The sequence below is a fragment of the Camellia sinensis genome, chromosome 1 (assembly GCF_055761805.1).
Source record: "Camellia sinensis isolate YWXY chromosome 1, ASM5576180v1, whole genome shotgun sequence".
In the NCBI taxonomy this organism is placed as follows: Eukaryota; Viridiplantae; Streptophyta; class Magnoliopsida; order Ericales; family Theaceae; genus Camellia; species Camellia sinensis.
Genome location: NC_138961.1, coordinates 128875341 through 128892823, shown reverse-complemented (window position 1 = coordinate 128892823; position 17483 = coordinate 128875341). Strand labels below are relative to the sequence as shown.

The 17483-nt window shown below is 40.4% G+C and overlaps 1 pseudogene; it reads left to right on the top strand.

Annotated features, from left to right (window-relative positions):
- Nucleotides 1-9991, top strand: part of LOC114274970 (rust resistance kinase Lr10-like) — a 44326-nt pseudogene extending 34335 nt beyond the window's left edge.
- The last annotated feature ends 7492 nt before the right edge of the window (nucleotides 9992-17483 follow it).

The following is a 17483-nucleotide window of genomic DNA, read 5'->3' as shown; positions in this document are numbered from 1 at the left end:
GACAATGCATGATGATTAGGCAAACTGTAACTAATCACTGGAATGTGTCATTGAGATTGACAATTGAAAGAATACATTAAATTTATGTATTGTGTGATGATGTGTATAATTGTTGTTTATATGCATTGTGTTGTGTTGGAGGAGATAGGGGATGTACTCCACGGTTTAAGGGAAAATAGGGGATGGACCTCTAAACCGGATGTTGTTGGGAGGAGATAGGGGATGGACTCCGTAGATAGAGCTCATATGCTTATCTAGTGATGTATTGACAGAGCTCATATGCTTGTCATTGGAAGTGTGATAGTGCTCATATGCATATCTGTGAAAGTGATGATATAGCTTGTATGCTTATCTGTTGTTGTGTGATATAGCTAGTATGCTTATCTAATGTGAAACGGGAAGTGTGTGATATGAGTTACTGTCTCATATGAATTGTTTGGCCAGGTTCTGAGCCATGGTTGTAATTTGAGAATTGAAAGGAATTGGAAAATGAATTGTAACATGGACTTGTATGTCATAAAAAAAATGTAAAGTGTGATAAGGGAAAGTATCAGTGTTGACCATCTATCAACTGCTAATCTTTTAGTCATTGTTCATATTTGGTTTAGTATGTTTCTACTGGGCTGTGGCTCACCCTATATGGGAATATCATTTTCAGGTACAGGTAGCATGCCACCTCCAAGGACGTAGCTTGGGAGGCTAGAGGCGGACACACTTTTGTCGTCTTATTTTTGATGTATTACATGTAAATTCAAGCCAAGGGCTTAATGTGTAAATGAGTTAGTACTCTTTTGTTGTAACCAAGTGTTAACTTGGAAAGCTGTAAGCCTTTAGGGCATTTGCTTTTGTCGTTAACATGTAATACTTTTTGTAATGAAACTCTGATAAATGGAAGAATGTGGAACTTTTACATATCAATGCATGTCTATATTGATGGGTTTAATGTTTTTTTTTTGAGGGCGTTACAACTTGGTATCAGAGCGTACCGGGTTCGAATACTTTGGGTACGTGGGAAGTGATTAGGATCACAATGGGTTTGTCTCGCTTGATAGAGACTTAGATGTAGTGTCATATGCTATGTGCTTAATTGATAACATGCTTATGTGACTATGTGGGTATGGAATGTAGTTTCTAGGATGTTGATTGGATCCTTGGGTTTCTGGGAGTTTTGTTGGAAAAGCACTTGATCAATGCTGTTTCTAACCGGAACTCTAGTAACGCCTCGGGACTATCATTATCCGGAGATGAAATTCGTAAGTGTCTATGTGTTTATGTGCTTACGTGGAGTGAATTACTGTTGTCCGTGCACTAGGACGTGAGTGTTTAGCTTCGACACATTTATGAATGTGCTAACGTTCTGTATTACCTTTATTAGGATGTTAGGACGAGGAAGAGGTGCTAGGCGTGGTAGACCTGCGAGGCAGGAAATACCGTTACCGGAGGAGGTTCCGGCAGTGCAGGAGGGTGTTGGTCAGGCCAACGTGGCCGAACCAGCGGGCCAGCAGGCTATGAGTGCCTTGGCACGAGAGATAGTGGGAGCTTTGGGTATTCTCAGAGCTGGGAATCAGGCAGCTGAGGTAGGGCCTTCTTTCTTGAAGAGAGAGTTTTTCCGGTCTAACCCGGAGGAGTTTGTTGGGGATCCAAAGGAGCCACTGAAGGCTGACGAGTGGTTAGAGCAGATGAGTAAGACGTTCGAGATGCTTGGCATCGAGGACGGAGCATTGAAAGTGACCTTGGCATCCTTCCAGCTGAAGGGAGATGCGGGTCAATGGTGGAAGTACGAGAAGGCTCGTGTTGGTGGTACATGGGAGGCGTTCGTAAATGCTTTCCAAGAGAGGTTTTTATCTACAGTGGCTAGGGAGAAGCTGAGGGATCAGTTTAGCCGGCTTAATCAGCAGGGTATGTCTGTGGCAGAGTTCGAGGCCACTTTCACTAGTTTGTCCAGGTTTGCACCTGAGTTGGTGGCGTCCGAAGAACGCCGTTGCTATGAGTTTGAGCGGAAGTTGAGGCGGGGCCTCAAGTTGAGGGTTGGTGGGTCTTACATCCGAGAGTATAGACATTTAGTGAATGCTGCAGCTCATATGGAGCTCATGATGCAGGAGGAGGATGAGGGGCAGAGAGGCTCCAAGAGGGGCCAAGATGGTCAGGGTGATGGTAGGAGACAAAGGGGTCCTAACCCTCAGCAGTCTCAGGGCGGTTTGGCTAGATCGACCTTTCCAGTGCCGAGTGCAGGTTCTGGGAGAGGTAGTCAGGGAGGCTTGACTTGTTTTACGTGTGGCCAGCTGGGTCACAAGTCTTCAGTTTGCCCGCAAAAGAGAGGGGGTCAGCGAGCTGCTTCTTCATCAGCTAGACCTCAGGGCCAGGGTCAGGGCAGAGGCCAGCCTTTGTCTTGTTATCAGTGTGGTCAGCCTGGGCACCTGAAGAGGTATTGCCCGCAGTTGAGTGCTACTTCGGGAGCGTCTGGTTCTAGAGAGACGCAGGGTTTTCAGCCAGCTCAGTCTGTGCAGGCCTCGAGGGCCAATCCGGGGGCTTCGTCGTCCCAGTCAGTGCAGCAGTCGTATGCTCCTAGAGGTGAGCAGGTAGATCAGGGGCCTACAGGGCGCGTGTATGCTGTTACCGTGCAGGATTTAGTACCGGCTCCATCAGTAATGAGAGGTACTTTTCTGTTTTGCAACTCGGTTGCTAGTGTGTTGATTGATACGGGTGCATCTCATTCTTTTGTATCTGCTGCATTTGCATCTGTTTTGGAATTGGAGTTGGCACAGTTAGCATCTCCTATTTGTGTAGTGTCACCTCTTGGGGGTGAGTTGATCTTGAAACAAGGTGTTAGAGGTTGTGATATAGAGGTCGCCGACCATAGGCTTCCTTTTCCGTTTGTTGTCATGCCCATGAAGGGCTTTGATGTTATTTTGGGTATGGACTGGCTATCGTCATACCGGGCTGTTATCGACTGCTACCGCCAGAGGGTCACGTTATGTACCTTGAGCGGGGAGTGGTTCCATTTCTTGAGAGACCGGGTTGGTAGTGTTTTGCCACCGGGGTATGATTCGCGAGGGCGAAGTGAGCTTAGTGGTCTACTTGCTAGCTTTGAGAGTGGTGAGTGTGATGAGACCCATGTTGTATTGCCGAGGGTGGTTTGTGAGTATTCGGATGTCTTTCCCGAAGACCTTGTTAGTTTGCCACCTCACCGAGAGATAGAGTTCTCTATTGATTTAGTGCCCGGCACGGCGCCGATTTCTATGGCACCTTACTGTTTTGCTCCAGCAGAGTTGGTTGAGTTGAAAGTTCAGCTCCAGGAATTGTTAGATAAGGGTTTTGTTCGCCCTAGTGTTTCACCGTGGGGAGCACCGGCCCTCTTTGCTAAAAAGAAAGATGGTGCCTTGAGATTGTGTATAGACTACCGGAAGTTGAATCGGGCTACGGTCAAGAATAAGTACCCTATGCCCCGTATAGATGATTTGTTTGACCAGTTGAAGGGTTCTCGTTGTTTCTCTAAGATAGACCTGAGATCGGGTTACCACCAGTTGAGGGTCAGGGAGGAGGATATTCCTAAGACGGCGTTCCGTACACGGTATGGCATTATGAGTTTTTGGTGATGCCATTTGGGCTTACCAACGCACCGGCAGTCTTTATGGACTTGATGAACCGGATCTTCCGGGAATTTTTGGACCGATTTGTGGTCGTTTTCGTGGACGACATTCTTGTTTATTCGCCTTCTGAGGAGGAGCACGAGGCACACTTGAGAGTGGTGCTTGAGTTACTTAGAGCCCATAGGCTGTATGCCAAGTTTGGGAAGTGTGAGTTTTGGCTAGGAGAGGTGAAATTCTTAGGCCACGTGGTATCCAGGGAAGGGGTGTCTGTTGATGCATCCAAGGTAGAGGCAGTGCAAGATTGGGCACAGCCGAAGAATGTGTTTGAGATCCACAGTTTTCTGGGATTAGCTGGGTATTACCGTCGGTTTGTGAAGGATTTCTCCAGGCTAGCTTCGCCGTTGACTAGGTTGACGCGGAAAGGGGTCAAGTTTGTATGGAGTGAGACTTGTGAAAAGTCATTCCAGGAATTGAAGGTTAGATTGACCGCCGCTCGGGTTTTGATTATTCCAGAGAGAGGGTTGGGTTATGCGGTTTATTGTGATGCCTCGCGAGAGGGTTTGGGTTGTGTGTTGATGCAAAAAGGGAAAGTGGTAGCTTATGGCTCACGTCAGTTGAAAATTCACGAGAAGAATTACCCTACAGACGACCTAGAGTTAGTGGCAGTGATCTTTGCCTTGAAAATCTGGAGGCACTACCTTTATGGTGAGAAGTTCGAGGTGTTCTCGGACCACAAGAGTTTGAAGTATCTGTTTACACAGAGAGACTTGAATTTGAGGCAGAGGAGATGGATGGAGTTCATTGAGGACTACGATTTTGAGTTGCATTATCACCCGGGAAAGGCCAATGTTGTGGCCGATGCCCTTAGTAGGAAGTCCATTAGTGATGTAGCTTGTATAGCCATCCGGGAATGGGAGATGTTGGGAGCACTTGGTGAGTTTGATTTGCTACTGGGCGAATCTGTTGAGGCTGCGGCCTTGTTTTCTGTTGTTGCACAGCCTACACTTGTGACTAGAGTGTTAGAGGCGCAGAGAGGTGACCTTGAGGTAGAGTCCCTCCGAGAGAAGATCTCTAGTGGGAAGGTTGAGAAAGGTTTGACGGTGTATCCCGACCAGAGTGTGAGATACCGAGACCGTTTGTTTGTACCGGAGTCTTGCCGAGAGGAAGTACTCCGAGAGTTTCACCATTCACGTCTTGCGGTATATCCGGGAGGCACTAAGATGTATCGGGATTTGGGTCGCCAGTTTTGGTGGCGGGGTATGAAGAGAGATGTGGCTGTTTTTGTATCGAGGTGCCTTACTTGCCAGCAAGTGAAGGCCGAGCATCAGAGGCCAGCGGGTTTGTTGCAACCTCTGCCTATTGCCGAGTGGAAGTGGGAGCATGTCACTATGGACTTCGTCGTGGGTCTTCCGAGGACTCAGCGGGGTAGTGATGCTATTTGGGTGGTTGTAGACCGGTTGACTAAGTTGGCGCACTTTATTCCTATGCGCGTGAGAGATTCGGTAGATCATCTTGCCGACTTGTATATTCGGGACATAGTGAGATTGCACGGGGTCCCAGTGACGATCGTCTCAGATAGAGATCCTCGTTTTACCGCCAGGTTGTGGCAGAGTTTGCAGAGTGCCTTGGGCACTAAGTTGACCTTTAGTACGGCTTATCATCCTCAGACTGACGGGCAGTCTGAGCGTACTATTCAGATCCTCGAGGATATGCTTCGGGGTTGTGTCCTGGACTTCAGTGGGACGTGGGAGAGGCACTTATCCTTGGTAGAGTTTGCCTACAACAACAGTTTTCAGTCTAGTATCGGTATGGCACCGTTTGAGGCCTTGTATGGCCGACCATGTAGGTCTCCAGTGTGTTGGGCCGAGGTGGGTGATGCACCTTTGTTGGGTTCGGAGTTGGTTAGGGAGACGACGGAGAAAGTTGAGCTTATCCGCAGGAGGCTTGTTACAGCCCAGAGTCGTCAGAAATCTTATGCTGACCATAGGAGGAGGCCTTTGGCGTTTGAGGTAGGTGATCATGTCTTTCTGAAGGTATCACCTAGGCGAGGTTTGATGAGGTTTGGGAAGAGTGGGAAGTTATCCCCTCGGTTCATTGGGCCTTTTGAGATCCTTGAGAGGGTTAGCGAGGTTGCTTATCGGTTAGCCTTATAGCCGCAGTTGTCCGGAGTGCATAACGTGTTTCATGTGAGTATGCTTCGGAAGTATGAGCCAGATCCATCACATGTATTGGATTGGACCGATTTAGAGGTAGATGAGGATGCCTCGTATGAGGAGAGACCGGTTCGGGTCTTGGATAGGCGGGATCAGGTCCTGCGTGGCAAGACCATTCCTTTGGTGAAAGTCTTGTGGAAACATCACGGAGTGGAGGAAGCCACTTGGGAACGTGAGTTGGAAGTCCGTGAGAGATATCCGGACTTGTTTGTTGATATGTAATCTTGTATTTAGATTTTGAACTATTGTTGAACTTAAGAGCTTTTATATATGTCTTAAGTTGTGAAACATTGAAAATGTTTTGGTTTATTGGAAGTATGTTTTGGAACTTGCCTCATATGGAAGTTGAATGTAACATTATATATATGTTGAATATATTGTTGAAATTGGAACGGAAATGCGTAATGTTGATGCATGTTGAAAGTACATATGTTATTTACATATTGTGAAATGCCTCTTGTTGAAGGGATGGGATGACCGGTAATGGGTCGAATTGTTGAATGTTAAAATGTAACATTGTTTAAAATGGAGGAAAACCTGTTTTTGAAAACTTGTGCTTAATTTCGGGAACGAAATTCTTTAAGGGGGGGAGGTTATAGCGATCCCGGGTTTACCCTTGTTGTACAGTGATCCGGACATGTGTCCGTGGATGATAGTAGTTGGTTATTACCTGGTGTACATCCTTTCTTACTTTGTATTTGGGTTATAGGATGTATTGGGCGAGTTTGTTATAGGTTGGTTGAACTTAGAAACCAAGAGTAGTTGCCCAGATTTTGGCCTTCACGCTAGAGCGAGGATTTTGACGCTCGAGCGGGCCCTTCGTTATTGTCTGTCCGCTCGAGCGGGGTTCTTGACGCTCGAGCGGGGTTCTTGACGCTCGAGCGTAGTTTTCCATCTTCCAGTATCTCCTCTGCAGAGTTGTACGCTCGAGCGGGAACTTTGACGCTCGAGCGAGTTGTTGTGTGTGACGCTCGAGCGGGAGGTTTGACGCTCGAGCGGAGACCTGGTTCTGTAAAAGTTATGGGAGTGTGTATCCGCCGCTCGAGCGGGATTGTTAACGCTCGAGCGGGATTCTGTGAGTGACGCTCGAGCAGGGCGTTTGGGTTTAAGTTCCGAGTTTTGACTTTTCAAATCACTTTTTCACTTTCTCTTCTCTCTCCTACTTTCCCAAAAACACCATTGTTGAGCCTCTCACTCTAGAACTCTACCTTCTCTCTAGGTTTTGATCTAGTAGGAGTGATTTGCTCATCTTTGGCTTTTACAAAAAAGTTGTTGATCGTCGAGGGCTACATTTTAATCTGAAAACTTCGGGATTTGGAGCACGTTGGGTTTTGTCATCTTCTCCCTTGGGGCTCCGGATTTGAGGTAGGGATATCCTACTCCTCTCTATGGATTTTGTCTTTAAATTTTAGTATTTTGAGATGTTGGCGTTGTTTTGGTAATTTTGTGAAAGTTTGGGGCTTTTGTGTTATTTTACAAAAGTTGGGGTTTTATCTATAATAAACCTAAATGCACGTTTGGTATAGAGAAATGGAACAAATGTTGAATCATTGAAGAAAATGGGACCTAAGGGTTGGAATGTTAATTATGGAAAATAACCTAATTACATTGATTGATTAATTTGTATAACAAATTGTTGGGAATGAGGAATTGAATTGAGAATGTGGAAATTGAAAAGGAAAGGGGTTAAAGGGTGTAGTTGGATTATTTATCACTCACCTAGTTGAAATGTTGATTATATATCCATTGTTGCATTTATTTTCTGTATAGAAATAACTGCTTTGGGCTATCGGTGGAGGATAGTCGTGATTGTTGTAGACAATGCATGATGATTAGGCAAACTATAACTAATCACTGGAATGTGTCATTGAGATTGACGATTGAAAGAATACATTAAATTTATGTATTGTGTGATGATGTGTATAATTGTTGTTTATATGCATTGTGTTGTGTTGGAGGAGATAGGGGATGTACTCCACGGTTTAGGGGAAAATAGGGGATGGACCTCTAAACCGGATGTTGTTGGGAGGAGATAGGGGATGGACTCCGTAGATAGAGCTCATATGCTTATCTAGTGATGTATTGACAGAGCTCATATGCTTGTCATTGGAAGTGTGATAGTGCTCGTATGCATATCTGTGGAAGTGATGATATAGCTTGTATGCTTATCTGTTGTTGTGTGATATAGCTAGTATGCTTATCTAATGTGAAACGGGAAGTGTGTGATATGAGTTACTGTCTCATATGAATTGTTTGGCCAGGTTCTGAGCCATGGTTGTAATTTGAGAATTGAAAGGAATTGGAAAATGAATTGTAACATGGACTTGTATGTCATAAAAAAAATGTAAAGTGTGATAAGGGAAAGTATCAGTGTTGACCATCTATCAACTGCTAATCTTTTAGTCATTGTTCATATTTTGTTTAGTATGTTTCTACTGGGCTGTGGCTCACCCTATATGGGAATATCATTTTCAGGTACAGGTAGCATGCCACCTCCAAGGACGTAGCTTGGGAGGCTAGAGGCGGACACACTTTTGTCGTCTTATTTTTGATGTATTACATGTAAATTCAAGCCAAGGGCTTAATGTGTAAATGAGTTAGTACTCTTTTGTTGTAACCAAGTGTTAACTTGGAAAGCTGTAAGCCTTTAGGGCATTTGCTTTTGTCGTTAACATGTAATACTTTTTGTAATGAAACTCTGATAAATGGAAGAATGTGGAACTTTTACATATCAATGCATGTCTATATTCATGGGTTTAATGTTTTTTTTTTTTTGAGGGCGTTACACTAAACCTCTTGGATATAAATGGATATTAAGAGAAAAATGAAAGCAGATGGTTCAATTGACAAGTATAAAGCAAGACTTGTAGTTAAAGGTTACAGACAAAAGGAAGGTCTGGACTATTTTGACACATATTCTCCTGTGACAAGAATAACATCCATTCGCATGCTTATTTCTATAGCAGCGTTGTTTAACTTAGAAATACATTAAATGGATGTTAAGACAGCTTTCTTAAACGGTGATCTAAATGAAGAGATCTATATGGAGCAACCCGAAGGGTTTGTAGTATCAGGGCAAGAAAAGAAAGTTTGTTGACTTGTAAAATCCCTTTATGGATTAAATCAAGCACCTAAGCAATGGCATGAAAAATTTGATCATGCAATGCTTACTAATGAGTTTAAGATAAACGAATGTGACAAATGCGTCTATGTTAAAAACACTGACCAAGGACATGTCATAGTTTGTCTTTATGTGGATGACATGCTTATCATTAAAAGCAGTCAAAACATGATCAAATCAACTAAGCAAATGCTTAACAAAAGATTTGATATGAAAGATATGGGGGTCGCAGATGTTATATTAGGAATGAAAATTACTAAAACATCTGACGGATATGCATTATCTCAATCACATTATATTGAGAAAATTCTTGATAAATTTATCAAGGATAATATGAATTTAGCTAGAACACCTGTAGACGTTAATCTTTATCAAAAAATAAAGGTGATGCAGTGTCTCAGTTAAAATACTCCCAAATTATTGGAAGCCTAATGTACCTAATGAATTGTACTCGTCCTGATATAGCTTATGCTATCTGTAAATTGAGTAGGTACACTAGTAACCCCGGAAATCTCTCTTGGAGTGGCACGGGGGATTGAATATTTGCATCGAGGTCGTGATATGCAAATCCTGCATTTTGATATAAAGCCTCACAACATTCTCCTTGATGAGAATTTCACTCCAAAAGTTTCGGACTTTGGGCTAGCAAAATTGTATCCAACAGTTGATAGTATTGTGCCTCTCACTGCAGCAAGAGGAACCATGGGTTACATGGCCCCAAGTTATTCTACAAAAACATTGGAGGTGTGTCATATAAAGCTGACGTTTATAGTTTTGGAATGTTGTTGATGGAAATAGCAGGCAAGAGGAGGAATTGGAATGCATCAGCTAATTCAAGCCAAATTTATTTCCCTTCATGGGTTTATGACCAATTCACAAATAGAAAGCACGTAGAAATGGGAGAGACGATGAAGGAGGAGAAGGAGATGGTAAAGAAGATGATAGTAGTAACTTTATGGTGCATACAAATGAAACCTATTAACCATCCTGCCATGAACAAAGGCATAGAGATGCTCCAAGGAAGTATTAAATTTCTTCATATACCTCCTGTGGGGACATATTTTTAGGGTCGTGCCATGCGGACGAGCTAGATTGCCGAGGTGATTATGGTATTGCCAATGTATGGTGTAGTAATACCGGAATCCTGAGATATTTAGATATGGAACAAGAGTCCTAGATATGTGATGTGCTTAGTTCGGATAAAGATGAAGCTTTTGAGTTCATCCATATCTAACTAAGAGTCTAAGATAAGCATTGTGCTTGAGTCTTATGAAGTGAGACTGCTAGTAGACAAGGGCACTATTGGCTATAAAAGTAAGGCACAACTGTAGGTCTAAGGTAAGTTTTTACTTGTGCACTGAATACTTGATTAGATATCTTTGAGATATAAGTGATTGACTTGATCGTCGGAGTGCCTCCGGGTGGACGAGCCACCGTGGTATTCTAGTCTTCTTGTTAGCAGGTGCTTGGTTTAATCTATTATGGCGCGTGCTCTCTAGCTAAGTTCCCTGTTTGGTTGTGAGGTAGGAAATTAACACCCACTATTTGGCATCGTCTGTGGGAACTTAGTAAAGAATAGATGGCCAATGTCGGACAGGAGGCGAGAGTCAATGATGACATACACAGTCAGGAAGAGGAGTACGTGGAACCAAATGATGGAGGAGGAAACAATGACGAAGAAGTGCAAGAAGTAAATCCTGAAGTGAACAATGCCGTGAAGGGTCGTAATGGCCTGAGAAGAGGCAATTGAGAAGAATATTACAATGAGAGTGACTTCCAGATATGGAAAGAAAGGTGCCTGAGAAGAGATAACGAGGTGAAGGACCTAGCCAACAAACTGACGGACCTACAAACAATGGTAAATTTCATGATGTAGAGCAAGGTAATGCAACTAGCGTTGCCCTTATTGGAAACGCCGACCCCAGCAGTAAATGTCGACACCGAGAAAACAGGACAGGTTGCAGTACCAACTATCCTGCAACACGAAAAGAGACTTGGGAACTCACATCGGCGATCATAGAATGCTAGACGGACAGAATCATGGTGGAAAAAGTCTAATAGAACCTTCAGGACCAAGGGAGCCCAGATCAAAGGATCTCGGCAGGTCAATGGGCAAGGCCACTATTTTGACGACATAATAGATGTGGAGAAGTCCAAGAGATCACATCCTAACACAGGAAGTAGCGCGCCAAAGAGACTAAAATCAACCAATAGTCAAGCTTTTAGGCAGACGAAAGAAGACTTGCAAAACTACCTGCAGAGGAAGAGATAGGGCGCCGAGGTCACATCCACCGCTCAGTCGAGAATGCCTTTCTCAGTAGAGTTGGATGTGTTCGAGGCACCAAAGAGATTTAGTATCCCGAGGTTCCAGATCTACAATGGTAAGTCAGACCCAAACTTCCATGTTAGTTTATATTTAAATGCAATGTCTCTGTGGAGTGGAAATGAGCAGTTATTATGCAAAGTATTCCCCTTGACATTTGGGGAAATAGCATTAGATTGGTTCCTCAAACTGCCAAAGGGATGCATTAAGAATTAGGAAGGACTGGCCGAGATGTTTGTGGCCAGGTTGGTTACGAGCAGATTGTAGCCACTCAGGGTCGACTCCCTGTTGGCCCTGAAGATTGACAATGGTGAAAGCCTTAGAGCTTACGCAAAGAGATACTATGAGGTTTACAACCAGATACCGACACCAGGAACTTGCAATCGTGTCTTTCAAGAACAGCTTGGAGAATGATTGCCGTCTTCGGCAATCCCTTGCAAAGACCCTCCCGAAAAGCATGGAGGACCTCAAGGATCAAGAAGTATGCAAGGGCGGAGGAAGACAAGAAAACAAAGAAGGCGAGTGTAGTGAAGCAAGAGAAGAGAAATAACTCATCAAAGCGCAGTCGAAGAAATAACGGCATTGACAAGCCGAAACATGGATTGAGGGCTATGTAGGCCATGAGCATAGTTTTAAAGATCCCGATCTATAGGATCTTGGAGAAGATCAGGAAACAGCCCTACTTTAGGGCACCGCAGAAGACCTCAGAGGAGTACATGGAAAAGAACCCTAGAAAGAATTGTGCCTACCATGATGAGAATGGACACATGACTCAAGGGTGTCGGGCTCTAAAGAAACACCTAGAGGACTTGGTCAGGCAGGGACACCTAAAAGACTTGATAGACAAAGCAAAGACAAGATAGGAATAGGCGAAGCTAGCCCAGGCGTTGGCAACAGCAGCACCCCCCCTGGCGCTATAAGTGGATGGACCTTGGGTTATCAACGTGATCCATACGAAGGTCAATGCAAACGAGATTCGAGGAGAGACACAAAGGGTAAGGCATCTGCAACATGTCTTCCAAGTCCAACAGAAGAAGCCCCGGATAGAAGGACACTAGGGCCCGATGATATCTTTCATAGAGGAGGACCTAGACATGGTGCAACATCTGCCCGGTGATTCCATGTTGTACTCTCTTTTTCAGTTATATGAAGCACTGGCAGATCCACTGACTAACATAGTTGTAAATGCGGCAAGTGCTCCTGGTGCTGTTACTTCACATGTTGATAGAAAAACTGTTCTTTGATATAAGGAGCATTTTGGAAGAGTTTTTGTGCAGTTTATTTATTCACATTGTTAATTTTCGGTAGCTATCAGTTCCCACTGACTAGACTTTGCATTATTAATATACAATATTTTGATACCTTTATCTCATCTTTTTTGCAATTTTCCACCACACCTTGGATTTGATAGGTACTTTGCATTCAGAAGCCTGAGGAAGCTATTGATCTGTTTATGGTTGAGATCATGCATATGCGCCATAAGTTTGATGTAGACACCTGTTTGGTAGGTCAATTTTATTTTTTGTTGGTTTACATCCAATGGCAAGTTTTGTTGTATGATTTGTATATTAATATGATTTTTATATTCGTCGCCCTTAGTTTCTCATGTTGCGCATACTGTTTTCTAGGTTGAGGGTCTTGTCCTGGATCATGGTTCAAGACATCCTGACATGAAGCGAATAGCTGAGAATTGCTATATCTTGACATGTAATGTATCACTGGAGTATGAGAAAAGGTAAGTACTGATAAAATGTGTTGCTAGGAAAGCGGAAAGAGTAAATATTTTTGTATGTATGTGTTTGTCCGTTTTATTCACTGTATGTACATAAATATCTTGAAGAATAAATGTTTATTTGGATCTTGTAAATTTATGATTTCATTGCATCAACTCATTTAGCCATGAGGAATCTTAAATTTTCTTGTTATGATGCAAATTTTATGAAGGTAGAAAGATGAGATAATGTACAAGTTGTTTAGTTCACATGATATTTTGTAATCTCGACTCCATTTATAAGTTATGGTGATAAATTGTAAGATTTTGGTCATCTAGATGGAAGCATTCTTGCCTACCATCCAAAATTTTATGCAATTTTGAAAAAGTTAGGGGGTTGAAATTTGAAAAAAAAAAATGATATTTTTTTTTTTTTGAAATTGATGTTGATATGGATATTGAAAATTTTTCATCAGTAAACAGACTTAACTATTGTTTACTTGATGTGTTGGATGGTCTATTTGGGTATATCAAACTGACATCTCTTTCTCTCAGTGAAATAAATGCAGGATTTTTCTACTTTAGTGCAGAGCAGAGAGAGACAATGGTTGCAGCAGAAAGGCGTTCAGTCAATGAGAGAGTAAGGAAAATCATTAAGCTAAAGGACAAGGTACTGAATTCGAAATGCGGCATTATTCTTTATGGTTTTTTAAGATTTTCATCTGTGCACTAATGCTTTATAGTGTCTTTAAACATGACCTATACTTGCTATTTAGGTCTGCTCCGGTAATGATAACAACTTGTTATCAATCAAAAAGGAATTGATCCTCCATCACTTGACCTTCTTCTTAGGGTGGGGTAAGTCATGCTTTCTAATATATTGTTTTTTTTTTTATTAATGTTATACAAACAAATTCTATCATATTAATAAACTAAGTCTCATTTGTGATGGAGATGATGTTTGAATTGTTAGAATTGTTATATTCACTATGGGAAGTTTTCTTTTAAATATGGAGAATCTTTTGTTGGTTGTAGCAAGTGTATAGATAAAGCTTTTTGAAGCTTGTGAGTACTGGATCAATGTGGAGCTTATTTTCTTCTTCTTTTTTTTTAATACCATTTAATCTACGGGTCATACATATATTACTATTGGAATTTTTCTGAGTGTGGTGCATTGATATTGATAGAATTGTAATATTGATTGGATATATACATATGAATGCTATTGTTTTATTTACAAAATGGTATACTTTTACTTTTTATGGATCTTTTTCATTTTTTGTCCAATTTTATAATCATTTGATGTGCTTATAATTTTGATAAAAAAAAAAATTACCTGACATTATTTTTCTTTTTCTTTTGTACAGATGGATGAACTCATGCACGAAGCTGAATTGTATAAGACCAGTTGGCACTTGTTACATTTTTTGAAGAATTATATATTCTTGGATAGATGTGTATGGAAAATATTTGGGTAGATTACTAGTTATATTTTTTGATGGATGCAAATGGCTAAAAGTTTAAAACATAATAACAAGTACTTGTTATGTTTTAAATTTTTATGCTAGATGGATGTGAATTGGATGATTATATAGATTACATTATATTTTTAAGTAGACGATTATGTAGTATAGAATTACTTGTGGATGAAAATTTATAATAGTTGATGACTTTAATTAAACAGATTAATGATTGGATGATTTATGTATTTTGTTGGATGTTCATGATTCAATTTATTTTGTTGGTTTAAATGATTCTTGCAAATTACAGGTTATATTGAATGGATTTGATGGATTATTATATTTTGATAAACAAAAAGAATTGAATTGGCGACCAAAAATTGGTTTTGTTTTTCCTCTTTTGGCGACCAAGTGATTTATCGGGAAATATAAGTAATACTTTTGCTGACTAAAGTTGTTAGTTGGTGTATCACCACTCACATTTGACGACCAAAATATTGGTAGGTGAAAGGGTACATTTGGCAACTAAATAATTAGTCGGTAAAATTATTAATTTTGGCGACCAAAGAGTTTGGTCGCCAAAATGGTTTATTGCTGACTAAAGTTTTAGTCGGGTAAACATTACTTTTGGCGACTAATAGGTTTGGTCGGGGAATGTTACTTTTGGCGATTAACATCTTTGATCGGGAAATGTTACAATTAATTACTAACATATTTAGTTGGGAAAATATAACTTTTGGCGACTAATGTGTTTTAGCTACAAAATGGTTTAGTCATGGTAAATATATTTAGCGACCAAAAATTTAGTCAGCAAATAGAATCTTTTCCTGACTAAATTTTTTTTTGTCGCTAATTACTTTTCCCGACCCTCCATTGGCGACCAAAGTGGCGACCAAAAAATTTAGTCGTGGAAAATTTTTGCCGACTAAAAATGAACTTTTACCGACTAATTTTTTGGTCGGCAAAAGTGCAATTTCTTGTAGTGAGTGTTAAACGTGTGGGACCAGAATAACACGTGCGAGACTAGAATTAAACGTGCAACGGCACGTGCAATTATTTCAGAATGCAAAATGTTGTTGGCTCTATTGGCCGCACGTGCGAGAAACCCCTCCGCATGTGCAGAATTGGGCAAAAAGCTGCTGCCGAAAATATATGTTGGTTTTATCACTTGTTCTCTCATTTTCCAAGCTAGGTTTCAACTCAATTCACTCAAAAACATATGAAACTAATAGAAAACATAAGATTATGATTGTTCTCTAAATCAGATCATCAAAAATACAATGAATCTTCAAGCGAGAAATATCAAAATCCTTGTTTTAGTTCTTTTTCAAAACTTCTTCCAATTTCACATAGATTTTCATTTTGTATATGATTTTATGATCTCAAACCATTCAAAAACTAAATATTAGGGCTCAATTTCTCACAATCAAACTCAAGTCAAGCAAATTTAAGGAAATTGACTCTTAAATCAAACAAATCCAAAGAATCAAAGTTCAATTCCATGAAGAGAGCCCATTTAAACTTATACTTCAAAACCCTAACTCAATTACGTGTTTAATCTTCATATTGAGTCTTGAATTCAAACAAATAATAGGTTTATTCCAAGAAGTTAAGTTGATTTCTATATACCTTGAGCCAATCTCTTGGATTCTACTTCAATTCCTTCAATTTCTCCATGTTTCTTCTTTAATTTTGAGCTTTTTCTTCTTTCTCTCTTGCTTCTCTCTCTTCTCTCCAGATTTTTCTTTTCCTTTCTTTTGTTGAGTCTTAGACTCAACTAAAACTTATATATATACATGTATAATATTTAATTAAATCAAATTAATTCATTCTGATTCAGATTTTTACAAAATTTCATATTAAACTCTAAAAGTTATGTTGATCACAAATGTTCAATCAATTTTGGTTTCTAACATCTCTAAGGCCTTCAATTTCAAATCAAACCCAAAATCCTCATCAATAAATTTCATATTCAAATTAGATACCTCATAAATAGATTTAATTCATAATAATCATAATTTCTCAAACCTTATAACATAATTAACTCCAATTTGGACCCAATTAATCAAATCTTGATTTTACTAAACTGAACCAAATATTAATTAAACTCTCAAATGGGTCCGTATTTAAAATCAATTGATTCAACTTATTAATTTCACTTCCTTAAGCCATTTGGACCCTTAATTTCTAATTCTAAAATAAATCATTATCAAAATCAAATACGAATCAGACTCCAAAATTCTCATATCCCAAATTACATTAGAGTAACAACCAATTCGAATCCAAATCTCCTTAATCAGTTATACATAAAATCTTATACATGATGTGGTTGGCTTAATCTAAAGTTTATGCTAATTAAACTTGATTAATTCATTACGAATCGAATTTTTGTCAAATTTCACCGCAGGCTCTAAAAATCATGCTAAACACAAATGTAAAGTCACTTTTGATTTTTGGCACTTCTAAGGCTATAAATTCTCAGTTCAAAGCCCCAATTGCAATAGATTTTTTTTACACTCAATAGATATAAATTCAGAATCACATAAATCACATAATTAAACATACAAATTCATATCAAACACATAACCATATGCGTAATTAAGTATATTACGGGTTGGGTCATCACACTTGGGCGAGTGAGTTGCGAACCCTAACAAAGCATGAGAAGGTATTTTGGCTCTTATTGGTATAGAAGATATATGGTTGGTGGTGCGGGCATCACAACATAGACCGTTCCCTTGGGGCAAACTGTGATGTCATGACTCGGGTACGTAATGCTGGTGCGTGGGCATTATTGGTAGTTACAGCAAGTAACATTTGGATATTTGACCAAGAGGGAGTCAGAATTGGCTGTGGCCATTGCTTAGTGGTTGAACAGAAATGGTGCTCCGTGGAAAGTTACTTAAACTTACCTGATAAACTAAACTTATGAGAATTCAAAAGAAAAGTTTGGCATTTTCCTTATGATAAATTACTGCTTCCACTTGCCATTATTCTTATTATCTATTTCTGTCATTTCAACTACTAGCATTTATGTTATGCTTATTTATTAAATGCTGCTTGTT